At 44.9% G+C, this 22,187-nt stretch overlaps 1 protein-coding gene across 1 annotated transcript in view; it reads left to right on the top strand.

Moving 5' to 3' along the window:
* Nucleotides 1-399: 399 nt before the first annotated feature.
* Nucleotides 400-22,187, top strand: part of LOC135378441 (G-protein coupled receptor dmsr-1-like) — a 455,353-nt gene continuing 433,565 nt past the window's right edge. Inside the window, exon 1 of the mRNA XM_064611482.1 lies at nt 400-456. The gene's annotated coding sequence lies outside the window, so the exon portion shown is untranslated. The remainder of the gene's footprint in view (nt 457-22,187) is intronic.

A 22,187-nucleotide genomic window follows, 5' to 3' on the forward strand; every position in this document is an offset into this window, starting at 1 on the left:
TGTTCTGATAAATTACGTTTCATCATCGTCCTCATTTGCGAACATTTTATTCCGCACTGAAGCACTACGCAGTGCCAAGGAATGAAATTCAGTGTGAATGTCATTCACTGACATATGTGTAACAGAAGTATAGGAAGAGTGAGGAGATCGATGCGCATGCGGTCGACGTCATTTATCCAAATCGGGGATCGTGTTTTTTTTTGTTTTTTTTTTTTTGGCATATTGCACTATGTGACAATAAGCACGCTTAAAAAACAAACAAAAACAAAAGCACGTTTATCAACAATGGTGAGTCATCGCCTTCTGCAATTTTCTATTCCTCCAGCAGTCTTCATTTTCCGCGTTGGTCGTTTCAAGACAGCCCCAGAAACTGAAGTGGCCGCACGCTACAACTTTGTGTTTGGCGTTATCGCCTCAGAAGCGCCTCATGCTACGCAATTCCTCGATATGACAATTGTGCGTAATATACGTTGGCTGTATGATTTGTGTCTGGCGAAGGCGACACATCTAAAATTCAAAGTTGTCGCCGACTGTATTGTCGGATGTCCCCCGTGGACGCACAGCATAGCCTTCCCCTTTGAGATACGTGGGGACGAATACACTGGCATCTTCGCGGAAGTATTCAGTATTTGTAAGTTTTGGCATCTCGCCGGCAGCCCTTACTTCTGCATTCCACTATTGTAGGCGAGCAATATATCTTTCCAGAGTTGCGCCACACCTTATTTCAAGTTGAGTAAATACCACGGAAGCAACGAGGTCACTAGAGAAATGCAACCGACTTCGAACACAGCGGACGCCAGTGTTGCCGAAGTAACCGCTGAAAGCTAGAAAGGACACCTAAAAAAGTCGCTAGATGAATTTGTAATGTCGCTAGAGAATGTCTCCATACTTCTACTTGTTACGAACTGAGTCTTAACACCAGCACTTTTCATGTAACCCGTGTAGGGGATTACGCTGACACCATTTCCGATGTAGCGGATATTTGAAGGTTTCAGTTCCAGCGTGGCTCGACTGCGCGTGCTTTTTGTTACTAGCTAGAGCTATACTAGAGGTGCGCGAGCAAGGGACTTCATCCACGCTCTGATGTCATTGTGATTCCAGAACCTTTAGGCAGAATACGTTTTATTTTTAATTGCAATTCCTTTTAGTGTCGATAATTTGTGGTGTGTTCCGAAGCCTGTAAGCATGAAAAAGTGCGGTATGAGCATTCATGCCCACCCTAAAAATACGCGTTTTCGGCAACACCCTCGGCTTTTTCTGAAACGTGGAACTAAGCAAATTATGAACACTGGTCGGCGAACCCTTTCTATACTGTCGAGGTAACCTTTGCATTGTCGTGCTCCGCCTTTCCCTTCCAAAGGCAATGGAAATATATGCAGTCCCAGAAACTCTGTATTCGCACTAAACAATCCGGATCCCCGAGATGTGCGCAGCCACAAGTCCATTAAAATATTTTTAAAACTACTTTTGACGAAGAATGGAAGTTTTGCCGTGATTTAGAAGCCCTTTAGCAGGTTCCAGAGGGCATTTATTGGTCGAGATCGCTTTGGGCGGTTGTCCGTTCCAGTCGCTAGAAATCTCGCTAGGCACCAGACAAGTAAGTTTCTATTTCCGACACATGATTGAATATTCGAAATCTCGACGTCGCCATTCGCTCTAACTCCGTGAGTTAGCACTGTTTTCACGAGCTAAGAAGTTTTCAACTTGCAGTTTCCATTTCCGGCGCATGATTGAATATCCGTGAAATCTCCACTAAAGCTTCTTGACCTAGCCATAATAATATATGCAGTAATATATATATATGCAGTAATAATATAAGAATTCACTTCGCGGGCACATACAAGAGTAATCATACCAAAACTACCGCAGTGTGTCGCTAAGAGCGCAGTCGTCCACCCCTCTGAGGCAGTGAACTGGCCTAATTTCGCCAGTTTCCGCTTGCCGCTAGGATGTCGTACCAAGGAGAAAATACACCGCTCGCGTGTTCCGTAAACTTTTGTCGGGACCTGTACCTTGGAACACCGTGCTCTTCGGATCGGCAGTCGTTTACCAATAGAACGATTAACGAGGCTGCATGGTGTCCCCTTGCCGGTAAGGTCCCATAAAAGAATGCGCTTAGTTTGGTCTCTGACCTGCTCCGAAATTCTGCACTGGTGGACGCTTCGTCACACGACAGATAATCGAAGGATCGTTGTCACTGCTGCTGGTGTCATAAATCTACCAAGGTGTAGTAAACTTAGAGAGGTTAGTTTGGAGGAAGACAAAATAAAAGGAAAATTTAATACAGAGAAGAAAAGTACATAAAAAAAGATGGTGTTTACGTCAGTACGCCGCTCATTGCCACAGTTGCTTCACAGTACTAACACGGAATTGAAAAAAGAAACTGGCGGACTCGCCATTCCTGGTCAGGTCGCTAAGTGTTACAAGCATATTGAGTGTTGACATACTTCACAATGACTTTCATACTGAAAGGTAACGGAAACGTTAAAAAAAAAAAGGAAAACAGCGAATAACTTGGGGCAACGAATCACCAATTTTTGTTACAAAATCTGTTACCAGGTTTCGCAAGGTGTCTAGGTGATTACTTCGTTACCAGAAAGGTGATGTGTTATTTGTAACATGTTATGTATACTCTTTGTGGTTAGCGAGATAGGATGACTGAACATCCCTCCACGTCGAGCTCTGACGTTATAACAGCGAGAACCTTGATAGTTACTAAATAATGGAACTTGCAGAGCACTAGAAACACACATATAGACGCTATAAAAGCAGTAAAAGACACTAAACGAAATGAAGATGGCGTCAGACGTGACAGCATTCCCTCTCGTCTGAGGGAAAATGAGGTGCCCTGGAAATGTTATTTGTGTCTCTCGTACACCGACTCGTTCAAAATTGCTGTAAAGAGTGTACGCTCTATGTTGTGACAAAAACCAGTCACGCCGAAGTAAGAAGGAAATAACCAAATGACCTGGACCACGCTTCTCTTCTCGGTTCCACTGTACTGCTAAAACAAAACTTCGCCGCATAACTTCGCACGGAACCAACATTCACTCACTGTGATACCGTTCTGTCTTCTGCCTTGACAAAATGGGAGGTGTACGCCTTTTTTGACAATTAATAAAAAATGCGAAATTCCCAAAAAGCGTCCACTCATCCTCAACAAATTAAGGGAGAGGACGGTGTCATTCGCAATGATGTCCGGCTGTGTTATGCGGTGAAGGTCTGGTTTCACAGTGCTCAGGCAGGACGGGCAGCCATATACTTAAAAGTAGGTAAACAGTGGGATTAAGTAATGGAGGACGAAGCCACAATAAAATGCTAGCCATTACCACATACAGACCAGCACACCCTATTGCGAGCTTTCGCGCAGGGCTACAGCGTCGTGTTGAGCAGTCATGGTACAGTTACTGTCTATCTAAGTTACAGTTACACTTCCTTTTTTTTAAAGTAACTTAGTTAAGGCTACAGCTACTGCTTTCAGAACGTAACTACAGCTTTTCCCGGCGTTATTAATCCTCTTGTCGTACATTTTAATCCTTATACCATGACATTTAATCCATTTGCCATCGGAATTAATCCTCCTTTCATAATTTTTAATCCTCATTTCACATAGTTTAATCCGTTTCTCATGCAATTTAATCCTAGTGACTATGTGTGGGATACATGACTTTTTTTTTGTATTTTGGGACAATTCCCATGTGTACGCATATTGCACATGCTTTTCACTAATATTGTGGGTTTCTGCACCGTAACGGGATACTGTGGGACTGTCAATCTGGATTACAGTGTTGTGGGACTATTCCCATGTCTACGAGTATTACCCATGGTTTTCATTAAAAATGTGGGTTTCTGCATTGTAATGGGATACTGGTGGGACTGCCAACCTGGATTGTGATATTGTGGGACTATTTCCATTTCTACAGATATTACATATGCTTTTATTAAAAACATGGGTTTCTGGATTGTAATGGGATACTGTGGGACTGTGTATGTAGATTACGATATTGTGGGACTATTTCCATGTGTACGGATATTGCCCATACTTTTCATTAGATATGCGGGTTTCTGCACCGTAATGGGATACTGTGAAACTGTGGAACTTCATTACGATATTGTGGGACTATTTCCATGTCTATGGGAATTATCTATGCTTTTCATTCAAAATGCAGGTTTCTAGAGTATAACGGGATACTGTGGGATTGTCTATCTGGTTTAGGATATTGTGAAACTATTCCTACACTATTAGACATGAACTTCACCGCATAGCACGCTCCTAGCCAACCATCATCTCGAATGATATCGTTATCTGCCCTGATTTGTTAAAAACGGGAGGCGTACACCTTTTTTGTGACAATTATGAACAGCATAAGTGTCACAAAAAAGGCGTACGCCTCCCGTTTTCAAGAAATCAGGACGGATAACGATATCATTCGAGATTATGGTTGGCTAGGAGCGTGCTATGCAGTGAAGTTCATTTTTAAGAGTGTATGTGTGCGGGTATTACCCATGCTGTTAATTAAATATGTGGATTTCTGCACTGTAATGGGATACTGTGGGACTGGCGATCTTGATTACGATATCCTGGGACAATAAGCATGTCTATGGGTATTCCCCGTGCTATTCATTAAAAACACGGCTTTTTGCAATAATGGGATACTGCTGCCTGTCAATCTTGATTAGGGTATTTTGAGACAATCCCCATGTCTACGGGTATTGCACATGCTATTCATTAATAATGCGGGTTTCTGCACCATAATGGGATACTGTGGGACGGTCAAGCTGGATTGTGGTATTGTGGGACTATTCCCATGTCTATGACTATTCCCATTTTACCCATGGTTTTCATTAAATGTGCGGGTTTCTGCACCTTAATGGGATACTGTGGGACTGTCGAGCTTGATAACAATATACTGGAACTATATGCATGTCTACGGGTATTCCACTTCCTTTCCATTAAAAACATGGTTATTTGCACTGTAATGGCATACTGCGGGTCTGTCAATCTGGATTACGATATTGTGGGACTATTTCCGTGTCTATGGGTATTACCCATGCTTTTCATTCAAAATGCAGGTTTCTGCAGTATAACGGGATACTGTGGGATTTTCTATCTGGTTTAGGATATTGTGGGACTATTCACATGTGCGCGGGTATTACACATGCTTTTCATTAAATATGTGCGTTTCTGCACTGTAATGGGATACTGTGGGACTGGCAATCTTGATTATGATATCCTCGGACTATAAGCATGTCTATGGGTATTCCCCGTGCTTTTCATTAAAAACGCGGGTTTTTGCGCTGTAATAGGATTCTGTGGGTCTGTCAATTTGGATCACGATAGTGTGGGACTATTTCCATGTCTACGGGTATTACCCATGCTTTTAATTCAAAATGAGTGTTTCTGCACTGTAATGGGATACTATGGAACTGTCTATCTGGATCACAGTATCCCATTACAGTGCGGAAATTCGCATAATTAAATAAAAGCATGGGTAATGCGCGCACATGGGAGTTGTCCCACAATATCCTAAACCAGATAGACAGTCCCACAGTATCCCGTTATACTGCCGTAACCCGCATTTTGAATGAAAAGCATGGGTAATACCCATAGACACTGAAATAGTCCAACAATATCGTAATCCAGATTGACAGACCCGCAGTATCCAGTGCAAATAACCGTATTTTTAATTGAAAGCAAGGGGAATACCAATAGACATGCATATATAGTCCCAGGATATGCATATTTCAAGAAAAGCATGGGTAATACCCGCACACATGTGAATAGTCCCACAATATCGCAAGCAAGGCTGACGGTCCCACTGTATCCAATTACGGTACAGAAACCCGTATTTTTAATCAAAACCATGGGTAAAATACGTAGACATGGGAATGGTCCCACGATACCGCAATCCAGATTGACCGTCCCACAGTATCCCATTATGGTGCGGAAACCCGCATTATTAGTGAAAAGCATGTGCCAGGTCCCCCAAACTCTCCTCGGAAAAGCGTGCAACGAAGAAGGCCGCCACTAGATACCCCGCTGTTGCCGTTCCGGATCACTTCAGCCCGCTAAGTTTAGCGGCAAAATGTTTTTGTTGTTTCTGCGAATGAATCTAGTCTTTATATGTCCAAATAAGACGCGTATAACAACTGTCTCTGTCGTGTTTCACTTTTTGGTCCCGTTTTTAAACGTGTTGAGCGATCGGAAGGATCTAGTGCACGGCTGCGTGCATCACATAGCGTACCTGTCGTACCAGGCGCCGCAGGCGCTGCAGTCGTCCATTTCTCCTTCGGTGACTTGGCCTGGCTTGGATTGTGCTTGAACTGGATCTTTAGCGCGCTACAATTCAAGCAAGCCAACGTCTGGTAACAATGGGGTACCTAAGGGCGGCCTCCGGCATTGCACGCATCGGGATAGGAACAAATACATGGGAAAATGGCGACCTTGGGGGACCTGGCATGTGCAATACCCGTAGACATGGGAATTGTCTCAAAATACCGTAATCAAGATTGACAGTCCCGCAGTATCCCATTACAGTGCAGAATCCCACATAAACGAGAAGCATGGATAATACCCGAACACATGAGAATAGTCCCACAGTACCGCATTACCGTGCAGAATCCCACATATTTAACGAAAAGCATAGGTAATACCCGCACACATGGGAATAGTCCCACAGTATCCCATCACAGTGCAGAAACCCACATATTTAACGAAAATCATGGGCAATTCCCGCACACATGGGAATAGTCCCACAGTATCTCATTACAGTGCAGAAAGCCACATATTTAACGAAAAGCATGGGTAATACCCGAACACATGGGAATAGTCCCACAGTATCCTAAACCAGTAGACAGTCCTACAGTATCCCGTTATACTCGAGAAACCTGCATTTTGAATGAAAAGCACGGGTAGTGCCCATACACATGGAAATAGTCCCACAATATCGTAATAAATATTGGCGGTCCCACAGTATCCCATTACAGTGCAAAAAACGCGTTTTTAATGGAAAGCACTGGGAATAACCGTAGACTTGCTTATAGTCCCAGGATATCGTAATGAAGATTGACAGTCCCACATTATCCCATTACAGTGCAGAAACCCGCATATCTAATGAAAAGCATGGGTAATATCTGTACACCTGGGAATAGTCCCACAATATCGTAATCCATATACAGAGTCTCACAGTATCCCATTACAATGCAGAAACCCACGTTTTTAATGAAAACCATGTGTAATACTCATGCATACTCAGACATGCGAATAGTCCCACAACACCGTAATCCAGATTGACAGTCCCACAGTATCCCGTTACGGTGCAGAAACCCACAATATTAGCGAAAAGCATGTGCGTTATGCGTACACATGGGAATTGTCCCAAAATACAAAAAAATAGTCATGTAGCCCACACATAGTCACTTGGATAAAATTGCGTGAGAAACGGATTAAATTATGTGAAATGAGGATTAAAAATAATGAAAGCAGGATTAATTCCGATGGCAAATGGATTAAATGTTATGGTATAAGGATTAAAATGTACGACAAGAGGATTAATAACGGCGGAAAAAGCTGTAGTTACAGTTAGCGTTAAGCAACTCAGTTACTATACAGTTACTTTGCGTCAGGACGGACAACCACGTATGTGCACAGGTAAACCGTACTCTATTTTAAAATACGCACGGCATTCTTAAGCACCATCTGGACGAGTTGCATTTCAATAACAATTGTTTTCCAAGTTTTTATCACTAGATCTACCACGCTTGAGTCCAAAGATGTCCCTGCCAAGACTGAAGAGCCTTTAGACTGGTGCACTTGATGAAATTCCGGTGTTGAACAATACAAAGAGGCTTCCTAAACCGCAGAAAAATCATTGAGAAATATCATGGGGCTGCCATTGTGTTCGCAAGAGTCCGGATGATTTCACGTTAGAGTAATTATAGTTACCCAAAAATTGGTAACTAGCTGCAGTTAACAGTTACCTTTTCAAGAAAAGTAACTAGTTACGTTACCGAATTTTGTAATCAGTTAGTTGTAACTCAGTTACTCCCCATGGCTGCTCTTGAGCAGGTGTTCTGCGCTTTTCTGAGCTGGTGGCTGTTAAGGTGCACGTGACATTGCTGTCTGCCAGTAATTGCGGGTACCAAGACGTGAACAAAATAAGTGGAATTCCTCTTGAACTAATGGTTCATCCTGCAAAAGCACAAGATAATAATAATCACTTGCAAGTTCCACAATCCTATAGGATATAGGATATAGGATATATATATAGCGTGCTACGCGGTGAAGTTCATTTCTAAGAGCGTATACGCTCTTAGAAATGAACTTCACCGCGTAGCACGCTCCTAGCCAACCATAATCTCGAATGATATCGTTATCTGCCCTGATTTGTTGCAAACGGGAAACTTACGCCTTTTTTGTGACAATTATGAACAACATAAGTGTCACAAAAAAAAAAGGCGTACACCTACCCGTTTTCAACAATCAGGGCAGATAACGATATCACTCGAGGTTATGGTAGGCTAGGAGCGTGCTATGCGGTGAAGTTCATTTTCAAGAGTGTAAGATTGGCCTTCCAGTCAATAAAATGAATTCGCGTGCCGAAATCGATCTACGAAGCAGTTCCACTTTAAGTGTGTCTCAAAAGCTACATTTCATTCAGGAATATCATGACGTGGCTTCGTAGTGTACATAAGCTCGAAACATTTTACCGTGCAGGTGGTATGAGGTGTTCAAGGGATTTCCTTCATTGCACTCGTACATAGAACGTGCCTTAAAAATTGTATGTTTATGCTTTTCTGTAGCGTAACGAAATACACTGGAAGCCTGCTGATGCTACTCGAAAAATATTACAATGCTCTCACCTTTGCCGGAAACAGCAATAAAACATGGACTACGAGATCCAACCTCTACATGGACATCTATATCCCAAGCAGCACATAATATTGAACTCACATTGGCTGGCATTGGCGATACGGGTCCAATATGGGACTCGTTTTGCCGGATATCCCCCATATTGGCTCAAACTTGGCAAAATGGGCCCCATATTGCCAAGTTTCAACCAATATGGGGAAAATATCGGCAATATGGGCCCCATATTGCCCGTGTACAGCCCATACTGACTGAAAATGCAGAAAATCGTACGTATCCGTGTTGGCATGCCCAAGCAGCATGGCAAGATTAGAAGCGTGTGAAATGCCCAACTCAATACGTCGTTACATCCAACAACTTCCCGCAGATGATACACATTGTTCGAAACAGTTAACATATCTGGCAATCCCAGTGTAACATGCACTCCAACTCAATAACTCAACTTTCCACTTGCTGCTAACAGCCGCCATCTTGCTTCGCGTTGCCAATCGGTCGAACCGATTGAGAGCGGAGTCGTTTGAGCGAAATCACGCGTCCTACAACTAATGCGCATACGCGACACTCGGATTGGACGTTTCATTCGGTCTAAAATGTCGCTGGTTTGTCTTTTGACAACGGAAGCGGCAGGTCAAGTAAAAAACACAATGTTTCATAGGAAGGGATGTCTGTTAGGGTCCTGTCTGGATGTTAGGGATGTCTGATGTCATAGGGAGGCACTGTGAGTTGCTGAGGCGCATGTCCGTCACCGTCACGAAAGTGTTCCGCTCCTTTATACTCAAGGAGCGGGTTGGGAATTTTTGGTTCATACACTATTGCGATGCCAATGAAGACTTCTGAGGGATGTTCTTGTCAGTTCCGTGGGACTGCCTGTGTCCTTCAGCAAGACGGGCACAGCACCTGTTCTTCGTTTTTAGGGCGATGCAGTATTGTTTTTGTAACGCGATGCAACGTGGACCAATAAACAGATCTGGGGAAATAAAAGAGGAAAAAGAAGACAGAAGTAATATCAGTGGTGGATATTAACCGGATAATGCATTATTATTACGCGGACTCACCGATAACGTTATCACGGAAACCTTGGCGCAATATGGGCAAAATGGGCTTGCCAATATGGGCAGCCCATATCGGTCCAATATGGAGTCTGGTTGCACTCCCTATATTGGTCCCATATTGGTAGCCCATATTGGACCAATATTGGTGATTATGGCAGCCCACATGGATCCAATATTGGACCAATATTGGTGTGCTGCTTGGGATACCATAGTCGTAATAACAACTCGCGGAACCTCCTCGTACTTTCGTGTCCAGAACAGTGTAAGTTACACAAAAGAGTTACATGATTTAAAGGTTATTAACATACTGAAACAAAACATGTAAGTCTGTTACAGTTGTCGTAGATATGCTTCATGCTATGCGCGTTTAAAGTGTCCACACGTTACAGCGATCTTCACAAAATAATTTAAAGTAGTTTTTTTTTTCATGCTAGAAGTTCAATATTTAGATACCGGACTAGACGAAGTGAATGTTTATGTGCACAACGAAACTTGTATCAAGAAAATTGTAGCTCTGAAGAGAACTCGGAAAAGAAAGCTTATACGTATAGCTTAACAGTTATGAGTTGAGTGCTTATACCTGAGCAAGAAAGATCAGAATAGGAATCAGAAACGTGCAAACCAAAAATTCTACCTGCCGGAATGGTGCATATATGAAACAGGTGTGGTGCTATGCTATGCTAAGCGGCACAATGGAATAGGAACTGACTTACCTGCCATCGAGTGGGTAACGCAAAAGCGCAGTATTGATCTTTCTTGAAGCGTTTTCGCACCAAGCAAGCGAAGCAGGCCTGCCTTCCACTTATCTATCACTGAATTGACTTGCAGAAGTATCCAACAGGCCCAGACTTTGAGTCAACATCGACAACATGTTAAGTGAAGGACACTAAAAACCATTCAAAGCGGTACCGGCGTACATGCTTTGCTTGCGTCCCTGCTGCACCCACCATAATTCGAAACTTTACCAGGCTCCAACAGCTCCCCATAGATCCCATAGTTTGAGATAATTCACACAACACTGGGCACACGACCAATGAGAGTGCAACGTTGTAGAAAATATGCAATGCCAGTCGGCCAATCAGGAGCCTTAACTTTGGATGAGCTTCCGGCCGGTTCTGGCTACCATCGACTTCTACCGGATTTCACGCCTACCGCCGTCACCCGATATTCAAAATAACTGAAGCTTCTTTTGGCTAAAAGAAATATTTATTTGACACAGAGCACTGAATCAAAGATCTGATACATTGGTGCACTGTGAATACAAAGTCCACTGCGTTGTTGACGAACTGTAATTAAGTTCGAACTTGAAGCAAAACGAACACAGCCCTCGAAATCCGACACGGCCCGAGCGTGTTCTTCACTCTCCAACCGCTCCAACTCACGAAGCATTCCAGTTCTGGAGTTGATAGACTGTTCGTGGGATAATAGTCGTGTCCAGGAACAGCGCAACACACGTTGAATCACATCGACGCATGAATAAACCAGCGAACACTTCTACAAACTGTTCTGCTGATTGACATCACTGAAACACGGAACACAAGAGGACGGCATGCCGGCCGATTTTATGATGAGCATCTTCTTTCGTTGCTTGCAGAGCGGAAGGCACTTGTGTGACACGTAATCGTAATCCTGTCTTTGTTGTCAGCCCTCAAAATCCAACGGCGCCCGAACGCGTTCTTCACTCTCCAACCGCTCCAACCCACGAAGCATTCCAGTTCCGTAGTTGATAGGCTGTACGTAGGATAATAGTCGTGTCCAGGAACACCACAATACGCGTAGAATCACAAACTGTTCTGCCGATTGACATTACCGAAACACGGAACACAAGACGACGGACGCCGTGCCGGCCGATGCGAGCTATTTCGAAACTATGCTGAAACTGTTGAAACGGCCACGGGGACGCTGCACGCAGATGCGCGCGTAGAAAATGCGATTTCAAAACGTTGTTGACCAATCGGAGCGCGCACACAGTCTAGGCCAATGAGCTTGCAACGTTGTAGATTGGCGTAGTGGTACATACTCTATAACCGCATCCTCGGTTACCTGAGGAGGACTGACTTTACGCCGAGCTGGTCCGGCACCGCCGACACGGCGTCACCCGCTTGCGCGCGCCACGGAAAGTTCATAATTTCAAACGGACCAATCAGCACTCGCATACCCGGGGAGCGGCCACAGGAGCCAATAGGCTGTTGAGGGTTGAGAAGTCGCGCTTCGACGAAAAAATTCTGACGTTTCATGACGTTTGATGACGCGAAAAGCTCGCCGCGCCTCACTTTAGTCCGCAAAGGAACTCGCGAGTTTCATCCCCTTGCAATGGGCTCGCAACAAGGTGTATGGGCGCAATGCTACATATTCTACAGCCGCATCCACGGGTACCTGAGGAGGACTGCCCATAATACTCCGCCAAAATAGGCCGATTCAGCGGGAACTCCCCGTCACTTGTCGCTCGCACTTCCTATTTCCTGTCTCTTCTTCGTTAACATGCCTGCTTCGCAATGCGTCTCCGCCGTGACTGGTATTTTGCGTCGTACGTTGGCGATTTAGCTTATTGAAGAAAGCGATGAGTCAGACACAACGTTGGGAGATTAGGAGGACCTTCATGTTCCAAAACATGGGGCTGTAGTGGAACATGTGTACCTTCTTCTTCTTCTTCTTCCTCCATCTCTGGCCGTCATCCACCAAGGGAGATTGGCCAGAGCCACGGATTGGCCAGAGCTAAAGTCCAAGTTGAGCGCAAGTGTTCGAGTCGTAGATTCGGATCACTTGCTCTAGGCCGGATGAAGCCGCTCCGTTGCTGAGTCTGCCACTTGCTCTGTCTCTGCCATTGGAATTCAACATAACGCTAAAACGCATTCCAAACCAAATTTCGTAACGTAACGTAAATGATAGGAAATGCGAAAATGTTACATGAAAGGTATTGCTGCTTGGAAAATCGCGTTTAGCGCGTTGCGAAGGTCACCATATGTCAATCAGTGTTCACTCAAAACTGTCAGAATATGGCACGATCAGAAACGTGATATTATAACTAGGGCACGAATATAAATGCAACGACAAGCATTGTCATACTTGCCAACCTCCGGGTCTGTAGTAAAGCAAAACATATACGTTAGAAAACCTACGCGATACCATGACTACTACGTAGATACTAAGTGCTTTAATGGCCCTGACAGGCCGCGAACATGAATGCAGATCGGTGTCGCCTCTGGTATATTGAGACATTTTGTAGATATATTTAGAGTTAGTTTCTGTTGTTTAACTGATAATTCAACGAGACTTGGAACAGGTCCAACATTCTGCACGGTATCGCTGGCACACAAGAAAACACAGAAAAACAAACACAAGCAGACTAACTGCATGTGCAGGCCGTGAATCATTGCCACTGTATGTCTAAGATACCGAGAAGCGCATGGGTGGTGTGTCTTTATTTGTGTTCATGTACATAACGAAGCAGACGTATTTATTATTCTGTTCCAGGGCAGATGGCAAATGTGCTTTGCGAAATGCCATTTATGATTCTTTCTCTTTCTCTCTTCTGCTCGCTATCTGGCTGCAACACCTCCGAAACAAATACGCTTCACGTTGACCCGCCGTTGTTTCCACGGGTCGCGCTGCAGCTGCGCCGTGAGAAAATGTTCCGTTATTATCGTTTCCCACGCACTTTAGTCGTTCAAAGAGAAGCGTGTATTCGGTTACTACAACAGTACCGACCTGCTTCTATGTGTCTTGGACAGATTCAGCAGTGGTCCTCTCGGCACTACGAGAGGACTGGAGCGTGCAGCGTCCCGCCCTCTAATTTCTTTTATCTAATGTATCATTATGCATATACTGTGCGTGCATGTGGATGCAGTTAGGGCAGAAATCATTATACCTGTGATCTCATTGATGTACAGGTCCTTTCATATGACGATGGTGATGAGGGGTAGAAGAAGTTGGGGATATGAGTCGGTGCAAGCTAGGATTGGCTTCCCCAGTGTGCTTAACGTTAATTGAGAAAAGTGGTCACGAAAAAGTGAGTAGAACACAAGCAGAAAGAGAAAGTAAGAAAGGTAACAAGGCCAAGCAGAATTAGGTCGAAATGTGAACCGATGGAAACCACGAATGGAGGACATCAAAGAAGAACACCGAGGAGAAGTGTCCGCATGCATATAAAATACAGGGAAGTAACAAAAAATGTCAGTCGGGTTTCTTCGAAAAACCTCACCAGAGCTTGCAGCAGAGTCACTCTTTGTTGCGCTTCCAACTTCCAAAATTTTGACCGCATCAAAATGTTGGCATTTGTCAAACGATCTATGGTTGCGTTCGGCGTACCTGGAACGAAGATAATAAATTCATTATATTCTACATCTCAAACACTACATTTAGACAGGCGGAGTTGAAATAGGGACCAAGCGGTGTAGGGGAAGTTGCACGTTTGCCGGTTGAGTGCAGGGATCATTCTGTTTGGTTCTTTTCGCAAGTTTCCTAGGTGATATATCATGCTTCCACTCTCGAATGTAGGGGAAACTAATTCGTCCGTTGCTATTCCTAACTTCTTTAGGTGTCGCTTAACAACGGGAAGGTTAAAAAGTATATTAACGCTATCTACTGGAAAAGAAACAGAAAAATGGCCAATTTTAAGCACAGAAGTCATTTTTTTCAACATCCTGGTTGCTTTCTGTAAAACTGTTAACAGGTCAGTAAAATGCACCATAAGAAGTAAATCACCCCGGAGGGTCATAATTATCGCGGAAATGCAATTTAAAGTGCGCCGCAAAAAGCGACAGCGACTGTGGTGGAGAGTACTACCAACACTCCCTAGATAGAGGAAGCCTCCTGACTCGTTGCCATGACGTAACAATTAAGAGTCAGTCAATGAGGATCGTGTTTTCAACGGCCGTAGCCATTCACAAACGTGCCTTCAGCGGTCGTGGCCATGAAGACGAACCACCGTCGTCTGCGAGTTGTGATTGAACGTTCCCATGTACTAAATGGGAAAACCTGGAAATAAAGCGCAAAAAGGTCCCAATCTTTTTCAAAACTGATTTTCTGGAAAGTGTCTTGCACTATTTGTCTCAATATTTAGGTCTGCAGCTTTCAGGTGAGCTGCCATAATTTGCGGGTTCTTGAATTCGCAGAACGGTGAATCGCAGTAGCAGACGAATTCTGACTGTTAATCGAAGGAGGGAGAGGAGGCAATGAGCAGGCCTTCTGTATCTAGGTAGTGTAGGCTGTACCACCCTCTGACCTTGCACTGACGTCATACTGTCAGCGCTCGCTGCCAGGGAAATGTCTGCTACACAGCTGTTGTCTGCTAGTCAGCTGTTCAGGGCTTTGAAGAAGCACTGCTCCCACGGAAACTCCGGTGGGACAGTGAAATTCTCCATGGGCACGGTCACCCTTTCAGTCCCGAATCCCCCCGAGGGAGCAGGTTTACCAGCTGCAAAAGGAGAAAGCTCTCAAGACAAAAAAGAAAGGCAGGCGGTGACCTCGACTGGTCAGTGAACGGGAACGCGCTGATATTATGCCGTCGTCAGTCACGATGTCCTTCTCCTCCTCCCTACACCCTGTGGTGTGAGTCGAGAGAGAACGCGCGCGGCTGTGTCTGTGCACGTTTTTTTAATTTTTTTTCTGGGAAACGAATTGCATACATCAAAACCCTTAGTGCTATTCAGCCAGTTGACCCACATACTTTTATCAGACGTCCGAAACTACAAATATATTCAATGGCCCTCTGTACTCCTTTAAGAAGGGAACACGTACAGCAACACGGCACGTACACCGCAGATGTAACTATTCAGGACAAGAGGTCATAGCAGTAAAGGGAGGAAGATAGATAAGTAGGGCCCGCAATTATAGGCGCTAAAAAAGTACGAAATAGGCACGCATCTACGCCCTAAAAATCGCAAGATAGGCAAATATAGGCAAGATGAATTAAAACAGTTAATTGACATATCTGTTCATTTTTCTGTACATTTCCACAGTAACAAGAGCCAATAAATGACATCTTTAAATTCTCAAACGTAAAGCTCATCCTGTTCGTCCGTAGGAGTGCCTTGTATCTTGAGAAACTTCGCTCGACGCCACAGGCGCGAACTTGAAGGAAGATATTTCCCGTGGTATTTCCCGAAGATATTTCAGCATCAAGATCTGCTTCCTCCCCTCTCAGGATCATCCCAATCTGGAACATTGTTGAGAGCCCCGAATTATTTCTAATCAACAATTCCATCTTTGCAGCGGCTGTGGACCCCTCCCCTTGCAGTCCGCGAAGCGCCGTGCGCAGATGCTGTAGGGTTTTAAATGATTCGGTTAGGGGAAGTCCTATTGTCTCCAACTTCGTCATACTAGCTGTGAGCGAGCCAAAGTGGGCACTAATGTAAGCCAGGTCCATCTCAATTTCTGGGTTGCTTAAGAGTTCTCTCGCTGCACTTACGGATACAGCATCGTCTGGAAGCCCCTGCAAAACCGCTTTCACAGTGCGAAAGTGCTCAGGATAGTACATGGCCGCACTGAGCCATGCACCCCATCGTGTAAGAACTGGTTGCGGTGGCAGTGGAATACCCGGTGCAAACTCTCGGAAAGCCGCAACTCTGGGTGGAGCCTTCAAAAAAACCTTCGTGTTGGAAATTAGAGCGTCCACTTCAGGGAAGGAATAGCGAATGACTTCAGCAACGCGGTGCATGGCGTGAACGACACACGTGACGTGAATCATCTTTGACAACAGCACTTTGAGTCCTTTCCCAGCTTTACACATGTAGGAAGCACCGTCACTCACGAAGAGAAGAACCTTTTCGTACTGTATGTTTCCGGGCTGTCGTTCGTTCATTTTAACGGCATACACAGACTTCCAGGGTTTTCACTAACGTGTAAAGCTTGCACGAAACTATAAATTAGAAGAACACGCGCATGCCTTCATTTTCCACCTTCAAGGAGATTAACGCATTTTGCATTTTGCACATCGATTAGCAAAGGGTCACTGGTTCTGCAAGACAAAAAAAGAAAAAGGTTTTGTCACATCCTTCTAAATAATATTCTTCAGGGGTCCAGCTGCCCTCACCACGTTACCATCGGGTGATTTTTAAAAAAATACAATTTACTCCTGCGCTTGTAGTACTAGATTGGCGCAGTGGAACGATAGACAGACATATTGATGTAGAATGAAAAAAATAATAATAATAAGGCAGTCGAAAGAATCCTACTTGCCTGTAATATGCTCGTGTTATTTGCAGTTTACGTGGACGATAATCAATTAGCAGTACGGCATCCTCGTTAAAGTACTTGCCATGGCCGTTCCCGCAGCTACTGTCTTGAAAGTTCCTGGTGGGAGAGAACCGAAATATTTTCATGCCTTTTTCTTCTTGCTTGCTGTGAAGACCCCAGTGGTGAATCCGCGTATGATTTCCATCACGAAACGCGCACAAAAGAAGCGCTCATCAGCATTAATCATGGCTAATATTTTATGATAACACTCCGCCCGATTCCTTTTTCATTTCAGGCGTCAGCATTTTTAGGGGGCTCCGCAGCTGCATTCGATGCACGTTTGCTCCAGACTCCGCTGACCAAATATTCGGTTCTATGCCGGCTGTGACCTCGTATGATGTGGGTGTCCCTCGCTGATGTTCACAACGGAAGATACCTTCGTATATTCTGCAAAACTAATTAGGAAATTAATATGATGTTCATTAAGCAAACCTGCGAAATGTAATATCAAGTGCAGAAAGCGCTGAAACGCGACAACCGTGATAGGGCCATTACCATGGGGTAATACTTGTCTACTGTGATGTTCCTGCCGTGATTTTCATTTAAGTGGCTAGCTAAGGCCTCCGCAGATGTCGTTCGTAACGCTCACGTTCTTAAAATCACGGTGAGCACTGCCAGCACGGATGAGCCTCCACTATTGCGAACAGGCGAAAGCAACTGCTGTCACTGCTCTCCGTAAGACGATGTCCTCTTTTATTCAAGTCGTCTGCTGCGGGATACTCTGTCGCTGCTCCTCGGAATATTCTCCTGGGTTAGCAGAACACGAAAGGACAAGAGGTTGATGACTCGCACTCGCAACTTTTGACTTTTCTCGCATCTTCTGGTGGAGTATTTTGAGCAATGTCGCTCCGTCGAACATGCATTGGGATGTCGTTTGTACCATGGTAATCGCCGTGGTGTTCCGTGAGGTTTCTGCATCATGTGTGCTCAAGAGACTGCTGTACCTGAACAACCATTCCCTTCTTTGCTCTGTACTGTAAACTTCACATTGGACGCTCTCGATGACCTGAAGATAATCGTCGCGGACCGTGGATCACGATGTTGCAATCAAAACCTTTCGCATGACAGGCACCATCTGTAGATAATATCCTCTTGAGGAACTTCTCGTCCTCATGCGACAGACCCACTGTACTTTCCACCACGCTTATACCTACACTCTCAGAAAAAAAACGGTAGAATTTTCTACCCATCTCGGTAGAGCTGCATTGCAACCACATTTCTACTCAAACCAATTTTACCTTTTGGGTATAACTGCAGAGTAGAAACAAACTACAGAGTAGAAACTGCTGTTCTACAAGCTTGGGTAGGAAATTCTACTGTTTTTTTTTCTTTCTTAGAGCAAACGTGAGAGAGAGGAGCAAGGGAAAGGGACGCCGCCGCTTATACCCGCAGAGGAGAAGGCGCGTGTGGATTGTCCCGAAATGGTACAAGTACTGTCGTTCTACCAGATTGGGTAGGAAATTGCACCTTTTTTTCTTAGAATGTATGCTTTCCTCTTTCACTGGGTAGTAGAATAGTGGCAGGACAATTGTCTCTTTCAAATATCGTGTTCCTAAACCGAGGCTGCCCGCTCTCTGATTAACGGCACCAAATCCTCAAATTTTTGTTCTCTCTGTTGAACATTTAAAGTTCTAAGATGGCTCATGGATCATAAGAAGTTGTAGATTCTCCAGGATGAGACACGCTAACGTAAGATTCATTAAAAGAGCGTGAAAATGGCCTTTTGGTTCGCTGAAAACAGTTCCTATTTTATCAAGCAGCGTCTACAAATCATCCGCGTAAAATATTTCGGCTGGACAAGGTGGTGTCACGACAACATTAATTTAATATGCCAATTGCTACCGTGGCGAGAGGTTCGCACTGTTCCATCAACAGGCTTCTCCACCACTCCCATGACGTCAAACGGCACCGCGCTCTCATTCGGTACGAAAAATTCGTCTGCTATATGAACAATGCGAGGTGCTACTCATTGACTGCGATTCGTGATATAATGCTGCATGCAAGCATAACCCAATTGTGTAAACGTAAAATAAAGTGTCATGTTCACCTGTATCCTATCACCACGTTTCGTATATTCTCTTACTGCGTCTTCATCTTACTAAGAGTAGTGTCGTCTCGCATGAGGGGGCGCTCAAGGTGGCCACTCGTGCTGTTCGCGAAGCGATGAAACATGATACTCTCTCCCTGTATTCGTTCTTGCCAATCGAAATGGGCGACAGTGTCACTATATATTGTGTCGAGTTAACGCTGCATTACCCGTTCTTCCCACCAACAACACAAGCAAAATGCTTTCAGTGCGAATTTGTGTTGATCCTTTATGTGAGCTTCAGAAGTGTGCCCAGAGCATAATTCCATCGTGGATTGTTTGCAAGAAACAAGCTCACGACCATGTCACAAACGCTATGAAATGTATTTCAAAGCACCCACAGCATGTCGCTACATGCTTTGGGTACTTCCCTTTCTTGACTGTTTTCTTGATTGTAATGCGGTGAGCTAGGGGATGACAGGAACATGAACTGTCCCTCTGAAGCACAAAATGTCACCAAATGGGCTGTCACCCATTTCGGTCAGCCCATCAGTCTGGAAGCAGAAAGTGTGGAATAGCTCGAACACGAGCGTTTCCGATGCTCTACAATAACAACAAGACAAAAATGAGGTGTTCACCAGATTACACAATCAGGACCATCCAAGTACGTATTCAGTTATGATACTGTTCTTCCATCTGCTCAACTCTAGTAACCATGAATACGGGTAGATATGCCACGTGTCTTGGTTTACTATCCTACAGACATATCATAGAGCCAATGCACGCTAATTAACGCCACCATACACCCGTTATTTGGGATCTCCCGGGAAATTGATAACGCGGTACTTGGTAGCGGCATTACACTGCTCATAAGGTACATACAAGATATCTCTCGCGTATTACGTTTCTGTCCAATGACACGAGTATCATTCTAAGCTTATAGTCTACACCAACGTTGACCTCGAGGGAAACCTCTCGAATTACGCTGCTTCCCGCGCGTAGGCTGTTAAAAGTAATGAGGACGGAGATCCCAGAAGAAGGCATCCAACAAAAGTAATTCTCTAAGCGTGTCTTCCTGGCAACTCATAACGCTAAGCTTGATCAGCCCAGTTTTTTTTAAGTTTAGTGTACTTATCGAGCTTCGTGGGAAGAACCTGAGACGCGAGCACCGCATGATTAGAATTTGCACGCTCATTGGTTGAAATCCCCGGCGGCGACTTGCGTTTCACGTAGATCATGTTTCAGCCGGGCACAGCGCGCTAGAAGGTCCCTTGAGAACGCGGTTTCTTGCACGGCGGGCTGTGTAAAGGCAGTGCGACTGCTACATGGTGGTTTGGGGAACAATCAAAAAAGGCATCCACGAAGTACCCGGTATATGTTTATCATGATGCGGGACTGCCGTCCAGACTGTTGTCTGCACCGCACCCCGATTTTTATGGATCTAGGCCCGTTTTCACGAACTTTGAGGAAATTCCTGAGCACCGTCCTCAGTAGCTTTGAAACTGCTCTAGAACGAGAAGCGTTAATGACAATTACTTGTACCCGAAGCACTACCACGGCTTTTGAGCGCACCAGTGTGGAGTTTCCTGAATGTTCGAACACGCGGGCTTTATTCTAAACTGTCTGATTCTTCTTGCTACTATAAATAACGAATAATTCGTGGCTTTACGTTGCGACACAACTATGATCATGAGCGACGCCACATGGGCGGCCTGTGGATTAATTTTTCCCACCTGGAGATTCTTTAATGCAAGGAGGGAAAGTGTGCAGGCAAGCTGGTAACGTGCACACTAGATGAAACCGAGAGGCACGCAATACGGAAGGACAGGCAAATTTTGTTTTGCTTTGTCTGTCCTTCCGTGTTGCGTGCCTCTCCGTTTCATCAAGTATGTTTCCTTAACGTGCGCCGAAATATCACCACACGGCACACCGTGTATGACGTCCCTCGCAGGAGACGGCGTGTCAAATAAGCTCGTACCCTGCCACCAAGTTGCTGGCGTCTTTGACCGGGTTCCAACCCGCAACCTCGGGATCAGTAGCCGGACTTGCTACCAACTGATTCGCCGAAGCCTGTTGCTAATATACAGCACCCTTCATTTGGTCACATCTTCCTAATTCATGTCGGGTGTTTTCACCCTAGAAAACGAGAAAACACGAGCTGTATCACGACTGACCGCTTGAGAAATTTATTCGCCTTGGCTTAGCTGACCTCGATAGTGGTCGTAGACGTTTAGGGCTTATACCACCACTTCCCGAACGCTGCCCAGGTAATGCCCGCTCACAATCTTAATGACGGCGAAACAACGTTCAGGCGTGCACGTGGATGCGTTTGATCAACGAATGGATGCAGCCAACGATCTGCAGCTTTGATATTTCCGAGTAATGACCTACGCGTGGTTGTGCGTTTGAGCCTTCTGTCTAGGGCATTCGTGCCATATGTAAGTCAGTTTTCTGCTGTGTCCATAAGGGTGGGGTGGGGTACCGTTGGGTAGACTGGCGGCACGTTGCTCGGAGGAGAGGGAAGTGGGAGTGAGAGCAAGGAGGTGGGGGGTCCGTTACCTTATTTTCTGGTATGCAGTGTGGTCTTATAGCCGCCCATGAGGGTCTTGAAAAGGTTCAGATGGCGCTCTTTAGACGAGCTTCCGGCGGTGGAGGTTATCACGAGAACAGACTATCTCCTCGAGCTGCCCATGCCTCATGCTACCTTAGTATGGATTTAGTAGACCAGCTTGCATGGTTGTTGCCATCTAAACCGTAGCGCCTGTTTACTGCATTTTCGTGCACCCAAACATCTTATGTAAAGGCACAGCGAAAGACTCGATCGGTATTGTTAGAGCAATGGGCGTGGTGTGGTGCCCCCGAGGTCTCTTGGAGAATGCGGGTGGCGCTACTAAAAAAAAAACTTTTGGTACTTTCTTTTCCTCCCCCCCTCCCCAACAGCTTCATAAACAAACAAAAAAATGTTTGGTGACCATACTCAAAGGCCTGAGGCTTTGTTGCATGC

The sequence above is a fragment of the Ornithodoros turicata genome, chromosome 1 (assembly GCF_037126465.1).
Source record: "Ornithodoros turicata isolate Travis chromosome 1, ASM3712646v1, whole genome shotgun sequence".
NCBI classification, from domain to species: domain Eukaryota; kingdom Metazoa; phylum Arthropoda; class Arachnida; order Ixodida; family Argasidae; genus Ornithodoros; species Ornithodoros turicata.